Below are 9,625 nucleotides of genomic sequence, written 5' to 3'. Positions count from 1 at the left end.
GTATGATTTGTACTTCACTAAAAATAATTATTTTATTCCGTTTCACATCCTACCCTGGACTGTACAATCATTTCAATGACTGTTAAATTTGGTTGTGTTTCCATGACAAAAACTTATTATCTATTGGCGTTTGTATTTTGCTAGTGTCTGACCAGTGGTGACCAGCTGCCTACCAGGATAAAACCAAAACAATGAGGATTGAAGTATTCCAAAATCAACTGAACCTGTCTAGTGCCCTTACGGAGCTCTTGATGAGGTTCAAGACTATTTGTACTAATAGCGTACAAGAAGCAATAGTTTAGTTGCTGTAAGCTCATAGGAGCTTATAGACCAGGTTGCAGCACTGAGGAAACCGGAGTTCAATAAAAGGGCAGAAGTGGCCCAGAGAGAGCAAAGAGCATTGATAGAACAGTTACAAGGTAAACATGTATTCAGGTTGGTGTTTCTAGTCAACTGGAATGAAGTGTGTAAGTTTATACAGAGTATCAGTGAGCCAGGAACAAAATAGGAGCTCCCCTGCTTAAAGGATAAGGGCTCATGCCTGGACTTTTTCCTTCACAAATCCCTGCAGAAGCAAATAGAGCTCTTTATGGCTGACTCTTAGCCATAGCACCATCCAGGGAAGTTCCTTTTGTCCTAAACTCAGATAGAGTTTTAGGTTTAGAATTTTTTTTTTCTTTTTAAATTTTATTTTGCTTGTTGTTATTCTTCACAGTACTTCAGTACTTAAACACAGAAAGGCTAGGGCACAGGAAAACAGAAGTCTGAGGGGAAGGAAAACACATATGTAATCTTTTCCACACACAGTCAAACGATGAAAAAGGAAAGACAAACCTCAAGGAGACAAACAACTACAAGTATGAGATGAAGGAAGACAGAGCTTTCAGGAAGAAAGTCATTCTGGCCACTGCTGTGCTGGGAATACTTACTTGTCACATGGTGCTTAATCATAATAAATTAAGTTTTATTTTGCATTTTGCAACATGCTAACTTGGCTCAGCAGGTAATGGGAGGAGCCCTGGGTCGCCAAATGGTGTTTAACTGAGAATAACAACAATTTCCCCCCTGCAGGCTGGCATAAATAATGAATTCAAAATATGCCTCTTTTGAGCAGATTATTCCAGCTGCTTCTTGTTCTTAAAGCTCATTGGGAGGTTTAACACCAGAAAGTTAGCCCTCCTGAAGCTGCAATTATCCTCAAGCAACAGTCCTGGGAGATGGGGAGTGTAATCAAAGCTGCTTCATGTTACCAGAGATGGAGAACTGCAAGAGTTCAGTGAAGGTTCAGCCAAGGTGACCCACATCTCATCTGAAGATCTGCTATGGGATGGCCTCAGTTTGTTCAACATGGGTCTGAAATGTCACCAAATCTGCACCAGCTTAAATACCAGCATGAGGGTGCAGAGCATGATACCCACTGTAAGGATCTACTGGGCAGGTAAAACAGCAGAGAAGATTTAGGTCAGACTGTAAGGGAGGTAAAAATAAAATCCAAACTTTTCTATGGCTAAAGGTAGCTACACATGGCAAGAGATTGGCTCAGGAAATGGGAAACTCCAGCACTGTAGGGCGTTATAAGCACAGGTTAGATGAGCAACTGTCAGGAGTGGTTTATGAATAGTTTGCCTGCTTTTGAGTAAAGGGATGGACTGGTCAGTCCCTCGAGGTCTCTTGCAGCCCTGTATTCAGTGATTGATGGAAATTGTGATATGTTTGCAAGCAACTCATTTCCAGGTTCAAACAGCCTGTATGTGGTGCCTCCTTCTGTTCTCCAGAGCTAATACCTGTTTTGCCACTGTCTGCATTAGGATCAGGGTCAGATCATTAATTAGATCTATGATTGGCTGCAAATATATTTTCCTGGGACTAAAGAAGTGTCTGCCACTTGTTAGCAGCAATATACTTGTGGGTATCTTTCGATTCGAAAAAAAAGAATGAGACCCAGTGACTGCAAAGAATGCAGTGCTTGACCATTAGATAATAGGAATAAATACACCTGAGCATTCACAGTTGCCTGGGGTTTTGCCTGATTTCTGGAGGCAGAGGAAGACTGTGGATATTTTTTTTTTCCCCACCCTTTTGTCCCTGTACACTGTTGCAAATTATACCCAGGTCCTATCTATCAGTCCTCTAAATCTAACCTTAAGAGAACAGACCACTGGAACAAATATTTCAATCCCCTTTTTTTTCAGTAGAGTGACAGACTGTCAGTGTTAACACAGCCTCATGCTTATGCCATAGAGCTGAGATTACAAACCGTCAGTGTTAACACAGCCTCATGGTTATGCCATAGAGCTGAGATTAACTGTGCTGCTGCCCAGTCCTGGGCCTGTTGTAGCTACTGTGGAAAATTACAGATGTTTATTTTCCATCTAAAAAAGAGACTCTCTTGAGAATTCCTTTTAAGCCTGCTGGAGATTAATGGTGCCAGAAAGGTCATCTTACAAAAACCTCATTCTCACAGGAGAAAGCTCCTCTCTATATCAAAATGTCTGGGTCAAACTCAGTCATGGCAGAACTTTGTCTTTATCAAGGAAATTACTTCTGGGGTAAATATGGCTAATTTCTGTTCTCCATCAGTTAGAATACTGCATTTATCTCATGTTCTTGGGTTGACCTTCATTGCTCTCATATCTTGGTTACTCATGGGCTTTATTTTTATTCATGCAGCCTCCTGCAAGGAAGAAAGGTGATCATGTCTTCAAAATGGAAGATGACTTCCCATGCTGTAACAGAACTGGAAATGTTCCTTGGTTACCCAGCACAAATCTTAATAACCTTAATTACTGTGGGTGGGTGAAACACCCCACCCTCTTGGGTTTGCCGTTTCTTCATTCCAGACAGTCTCTGTAAAGACTCAGGGCTCCTGAGAGAAGGATTCACACAGGTCTGTTTTCTGCTGGGTTTTTCAACTGTAGCTGGGTGCATTTTGGACTGAAAAGAAGGGCTGGTAATTAGTCCAGGGAGCAAATGTTGAACCCCCATGTCTCACAGTGTTGAGTCTCAGTAGGGTGTGTCTGTGGGGATTTTTTTATGGCTACTATATGAAAAATTACATTGAAACTTTTACCTTCATGGGCCATGAATGCAGTTTTTCTGTTCTAGTCGGATGTCTGTCTTCTTGAAAATTTTTAGACTCTATCTATATTTTTTGCCTTTTTAATAGAACTTCCTACTGAGTTTGGACCTGTAAATATGAATGGTCTTTCCCAAGAAACACACTCACTTCTTTACTTAGGGAAAAAAAGAGTAATAACCAGAAACAACTGGAAGTATGTGATTTTTAAGCTGCAAAAGATGCTGTCAGACAAGAAGTAATATCCTCCTACCTGCTTCAAATACCAGATCCTAGGGATTAAACTTTGCTAACACTCACCCAGAAAACACAATTTCTTCTGTGTAACTATTTATTTTCTATTGCTATGTATTACTGTATTTTCTTTTCATACTCTCTGTGCCCTAAAAGTGTGCTGTGCATGTGAACAGCAAAAAATTAAACAAGATGAAGTTGATGTGGAGAGTTAAAATAAAAAAAAAAAAAAAGAGCATGTGAATTCAATTTATGGTTTAGCTGGAGATATACAAGATTTTTCTGGAACCCTCTTTAATCCTGTTTCAACATTAATGTGTCTGTAGTAATTCATGGGGTATAATGCGAGGTTTTATAAAGGTACTTTGTACTATACACTATATATTATTTGAGAGGGGAAAAATATTTCTGTCTTGCAATTGTTTAGCACAAAAATTATACTCAGTTTCCTGGGTTATATGGAGTGATCTTTCTCACATTCAATGATAGTATTAATTTAAATGAGAGATGTTTAAATGAGGCTTTGCTAACCTTCTTTATTAGTTGTGTTTCCATGAGATTCCCACAACAGTATGTTTAGCTGTTTTTAAGGCTAGGGAATCCAGATCTGTCTAAATGTCAGCCAACACCAAGATGGGAATGAATGAAGCCAGAAAATGGTAAAAATGAGGAAGAAATGGTAGAGGCTGCAGGAGAGAGAGCTGAGTGTGTGCAAGCTCCTTAGGGAGGGCACATCTCCCACAGATGAGTCTCTTACCCAGTGTCTTGCCCCAGATTTAGGGTGGTGCATAGAGTACTGACCTACTGGGGATGTGGACTTACCAGTGAGACCTTCCCAGCTTAAGAAAACAGGCTGTTTGCCTTAAGTGCATCCAGCAGCTATATAACTATTTGCAACACATTTTATTTCCACAGTTCAACATCCCCTAAGAATCAATCAGATGGGCACATTCAGTTCTATTCTTCCACTAGGATGTGCAGGGTTTCGGCCCACGCAAGCTGAAAATTCCCTGGGCGTGTTGGTGTTTGACACTTTAGCATGATAAATGCACTAGCATCCCAGTTGAAAAAGTTGCTTGGCAGCTGGTCCCCTGCAACCTCTCCTCTCTTCTCTATTTTTTTGATTAGGTTTTCAGATTCTTAGAAATGTGTTAATTAGTTCAGTCCTTCTTACTGCCATAAGCTCATGTGCACGGACATTTTAAGTTCTAAGGTTACCTTAGAACATTAAAAAAAGCTGTCTCACAGCATTAAGAGCAAACATTGAAAAGCCATTAGAAATGTTACTATTCTGAAATCCATAAAATTTCTTGTTTGAAATTCTGTTACATTTGGGAATGGCACTTCGTACATCAGGGTAAGATGATTTACGAAATATGTTTAGGAAACAAAAAAAGCAGTCCATGTAATGAGATGGCATGGTCTGATTTTAATAGGACATGAGGCTTTCTTCAAGGACAGAATCATGTGTAGTCTGGAAGTAAATGGAAAATGGTAAAGAGAATTTCCATGGTGGTCTCTATTAAAAAATATAGCATTTTCTTGACCTAAGAATTAGAATGGCTGAGAATATCCTACAGGAAATCTGCAATGCAATTGAGAACAGAAGGAATAGAAATGTAATTGTGGTGTTCATATGCTAATGCAAAGAGTAAGGCTGTGAGTTGGGAGATTTATAACAAGGGTTTCAGCCCCAACCTGGTGACTTAGCTGGAGACAACTATGGAGAACAAAGGGGAAGATTATTAGCCAACTATGTGGAAGGACCATGAAAAATGCCAGTATGATCTGTCAGTGTAAGCAGAGATAGGGAAATATTAAAGACATTATACAAGGCACTGAGACATCTCAATTGGAATTATGTGTATAGTTTGGCCATCTGTGAGGGAGAAAGATGAAATAAATCTGAAACAAATGATGGAGGAGAAATGCAGAATATACCTGTGAAGTGCAAGTGTGAAGTGCAATAAACATTTCTGCTGAGAACATGGGGATATCAGGCAGGAAAAACTCAGTCCTGGCTGTTTTAGATGATCACAGGTTGATCGTGGGCCACAGACATAAAAACATAATCAAAAAGGTGAGTGTTATTTCAGGATGTTTGACACAAGGTATTTTTATCAGAAATTGAGAAATGGTAATGTTGTTGCACAAAGGAGTAGTTAGACCATACGTTTAAAATAGAAATGAGAAAGCAAACAAACAAGCAAAAACCCAAAAGTCTCACTTACCTATTCATATGATATGATTGGTATTAAAATCATCCTAGGGGACTGAACTTTAGGAAAGGAGAATAATTAATCAAACTGGAGGAACTGTTTGTCCAGGAATAAATGGATATGAGTGAGAGGTGGGTAGATGCATAACCCTAACATCTGAGGAGACTCCCTAGCTACCAGAGTAGGAGGGTTATAGAAAGTTTTTCCGTGGCTGGAAGAAGAGGGAAATCTTGCTGGATGTGTAATGGAATTTGGAAAACTAGTGGCTGCAAGTTGAAGCTGAAGAATCTTGCAGTGTTACAGGGCTCATGATAAGTCAGAGGCTGGTCTGGGTGACTGATGGACCGTTCTCCTTGGGGAGACACTTTGCAATCCTGAATAATCCTTGTGGCACTGATTCACACAGGCTAATGCCTTGCAACCTCTTTCCATATATTAAAAGTTAGGATATGGTTTCCAGTTAGTTCAGAGTTTCCTTTAAAATACTATGGCCATATTTTTCAATCCATGCCAAAACAATTTGATATCAAGTATGTCAGGATTTGGATCTGTAACTATATTTTAAATTTTTATTAAGATATGGTATCATTTGTGGGTTTTTTAATTATTATTATTATTATTTTTTTTTTAAATTATGGAAGGGTTATTGAGAAGCAAGTGGTTAAACAAGTAAACAAGTTTAATCCTTTTAAATTTAACCCTAGTGTAATGGTATTTCAGGGAGAGAGGGGCATGGAAGGGGAGAGGTGGCAAAAAAAAGAGACAGAGGAAGAAAGAATTTTAACCATTTGATCAAACTGTAATTTATATCTCTTTCTGTATGAAATAGTCTTGGCTACCTTATACCAACATGAAGATCATCAGCATATTACCTAATTGGCACTAGTATTTTTGTAAAGGTCTGGAAATTGGAATTTTAATATGCAGTAAGCGCACTGCCACTGACTTGATAGCTTTCTCTCTGAAGCATCACCTTATTGCATTAGCAGTCTAGTTTTAGAAAAATAATTCAGAATCGTGTCTCCTCTGACTGGATTTAAAAGAAGATTTTTGTTGCATTTCTTATTCTAAAAAATAGAAAACGATAAAAATTAGGAATAATGTTCAGTATTATCTTATAGATAGAAGGTTATTTCAGTGGAGGAAACAAATAAATGCCCCTAATCTGTCACTACATGATTGCACAGTGAATAGAATGACTTTTTATGATGATGATGATGATTATTCGAAAAATTCTGCTTCATGTCTCTGTTTTGTTGCAGACTTTCTCAGAAAAGTCTTTTTATCTCTCAGTACCACCATTTCCCCTGCATTTGAAGGAAATAATATAGTTCCTTAGCTTACCAGGGGTGTTTAGATGACAAATGTTTTAAGGACTGAAAGGCGCTCTTTAACTGTGGTGTAAGAGCTGGGATATACAGAAAAAGTAAAATTCAGTCTCGCAGATGCAGGTTTGTGGCAGTGTAAAATGAAAGCTCTCATCCGTCGAGAATACGTGTGGTTGCAGGGAAGTGAAGTAAGGGAAGATTATGCGATTGTAGAATTAGGGTGACAAGGTATCTGTAACCACACATACTATCTCCATCTCTGGCAAAGAAAAAAAACTTTAATATCTTAAACTCAGTCAGCTGTCTCAGTATAATGATCATATCGTTATATAGTCTGCACCCACTGACAAATGCAAGCCACTGTAGAAGCTTAAAGCACTTCAAGTAAACAGTAAAATGATTTAATCAGAGGTTAAAAAGTGAACTCTTAGTCCTACCCTTTTTTTTTTTTTTTAAATGTTTTTATTGAGTTGGTTATTAAGGCCGTTATAAAATGCTCTTCAATTTATCCTGGCTGTATCAGTTGACAATGAGACCCCTGAGTGATGAAAGAGCCTTGGAGTTGGGATTAATATTATATTTCATGTAAAACACAAATTATTCCTAAAGTACAGCCACCTTGAAAGTATACTACAGACAGAGGTTTCTGTTGGTTTCTGAGCTCTGGCCTCTGATTTAGAGTCTTGTCAATGTCAAATCACAAATGCAACTTGGAAACCAAACCAAAGGGAATTGACCTTGGTTCATTTTTTTTTTAAATAATTCCATTTGTTCTAAATTAATCAGGTATGCATATATATGCACAAGAGCTTGTGTGCATTTCTCTTGCCTGCACAGAGAAATAAGTTCCCTGAATCAATAACATTTACAATCTTATGAATATTAAAAACAAAACAAAACAAAAAACAAAACATACACACACACACACACACAAAACCAACCAACCAACCAACCAACCAACCAAAAAACCCCAAAACTCAAATACCAACCAAAATATCAAACAAACAAACAAACAAACAAAAGCAACAATAATTTTTAGGGAAGACTTTACAAAAATCTGACTTCACTGAGGGAGCTTTATATGACCTCCTTTTGCACATGCCATTTCTTTTTATGCTTTTGAAAATGAAGAAAACATGGTGGTCACCTGTCCCAGTGCATGTACAATAGTTCCAGCACATCCAGAGTGGTTCATTAATTTCTTGGTGCAGAAGATCTGGAAGGTCTGTGCATAGCTGGTTCCACATTACTGGCTCCACATTGCCACCTCCATGGTTTGCTCTCCTTTCTTGTAAATTGTTTTTAAACTCATACTAATTTTCATTGCACAGATAGCCTTGAATAATTTTCTCTATTTCTTTTCAGATAGGAAGCCATTCTTAGAACCAAAAAGGAAGGAGATCCTCTGGTCCACCAGTAAAACAAGAACCTACACTGTTCAAGTGTCACAACATCTGCCTCATTCCGGGTGCCCAGTGTCTGGTCAATTCCAGAACCAGAAGTATATGGACTATTTAAGAGCAATTTATTCACAATGTACTAGAGACCATGTGCAGTAGCTGTTGGTTAATTCTTCCTCTTTTGCTTTTCTATGTGTTCTAGCAAAGAGAAGCTGGTTGCACTGTCAGATTATCCAGAGGCCCTATGATGGTGGTGTGCTTCTCTTTTCTCCATCTGCTTTGAAGAGGCTTATTTAATAAGGTTTTACTTTGATAACAATCCTGCAGTCTGATAGATCACAATCTCAGGAGTGTGTTTGTCACTGTCATCTCAAGGAGAAAAAAAAAAACCTCCTGACATTCAGTCTGAATTAAAAAGCAATAAATGTTTAAAGACATGAGAATTAATAAATAATATTTTATTTCTTTCCATGTAGTAATTGTTCACTCTGGGGCTAATCTAAATACTAGCTTCTCCCTTCCCCCTAGGTCTCCTAAGCAGTGGAGGCAAATACAGACTTTGGTTTCTTGCTGATCAGAACAAAGAATTTCATCTTGGATGAGAAGAACTAAAAGCTTCAAGATCTGGCCTTGTTGACCTTGTTGGAATCAGAGGCCAAGAGGATGGGGAGTGAGCAAGGAGTAGAAATGACCACATACATGTACACACGCCTCCTCATGGCAGAAACAGTCAAAAGTCAGTGTCTGGCCAGGCAGATGAGAGGAAATCACTTGCCACAACATCGTCCACTATTAAAACAACAGATGCTCCAAACTGGTGGTTGTGTGCATGGCTGCTTGAGCTCTTCACAGTCTGATGGCCTGAGCATCTCAGTCTGTGCATAAAATTGTCTCAGGTCCTCGCTTTCTAGTGACCAGATCTTAGTTTTATTTTGACCTTCCTACCTTGTCCCAAACAGAGATTAGTAACTGATGGAAGAGAAGAAGAGCAATTATTAACAAAAAAAAAAAATAAAGGAAGATTAGGCAAGATGTGAATTGCCGTATACAAAAAAGCTCCAAATCACATAATTATGATGTCATTTTTGATACATTCTGTGCTCTTTTGTTAATGCCTAAAAAAACTAAGTTTGCTTCGGTTTAATAGAGGAGATGGTGTCTTAAGAAGCAGGGTGTAATAGTAGCAGTTCTAGGTAAAATACGTTTATGTACGTGCAAGAAGAGGGAAGTATGAGCAGTCCGGTGTTGAAATGACACACATGGTATTTAACACTGCAAAAATAGTGTTGGCATTTTTCAGATAACATTCTTTGGATACTTGGTTTTCTTTTGTTTTCCTAAGTAGAAAGAATAATTCACCTGTTGAAG

At 38.4% G+C, this 9,625-nt stretch overlaps 1 long non-coding RNA gene across 3 annotated transcripts in view; it reads left to right on the top strand.

Annotated features, from left to right (window-relative positions):
- LOC110357417 (uncharacterized) overlaps positions 1 to 8,735 on the top strand; it is a 56,205-nt gene extending 47,470 nt beyond the window's left edge. For 2 of the 3 annotated variants that reach the window (XR_010469169.1, XR_010469167.1), the window contains 2 exons: positions 1 to 2,887; positions 8,223 to 8,735. The exon at positions 1 to 2,887 is cut by the window's left edge and continues 900 nt beyond it. This is a non-coding gene — a long non-coding RNA (uncharacterized LOC110357417). The remainder of the gene's footprint in view (positions 2,888 to 8,222) is intronic. The other variant, XR_010469168.1, reaches the window with a different exon arrangement.
- Positions 8,736 to 9,625: the final 890 nt, after the last annotated feature.

Source organism: Columba livia, chromosome Z (assembly GCF_036013475.1).
Source record: "Columba livia isolate bColLiv1 breed racing homer chromosome Z, bColLiv1.pat.W.v2, whole genome shotgun sequence".
Lineage (NCBI taxonomy): Eukaryota > Metazoa > Chordata > Aves > Columbiformes > Columbidae > Columba > Columba livia.
The sequence above is the reverse complement of the archived record's forward strand: the minus strand, read 5'-3'. Positions and strand labels throughout refer to the sequence as shown.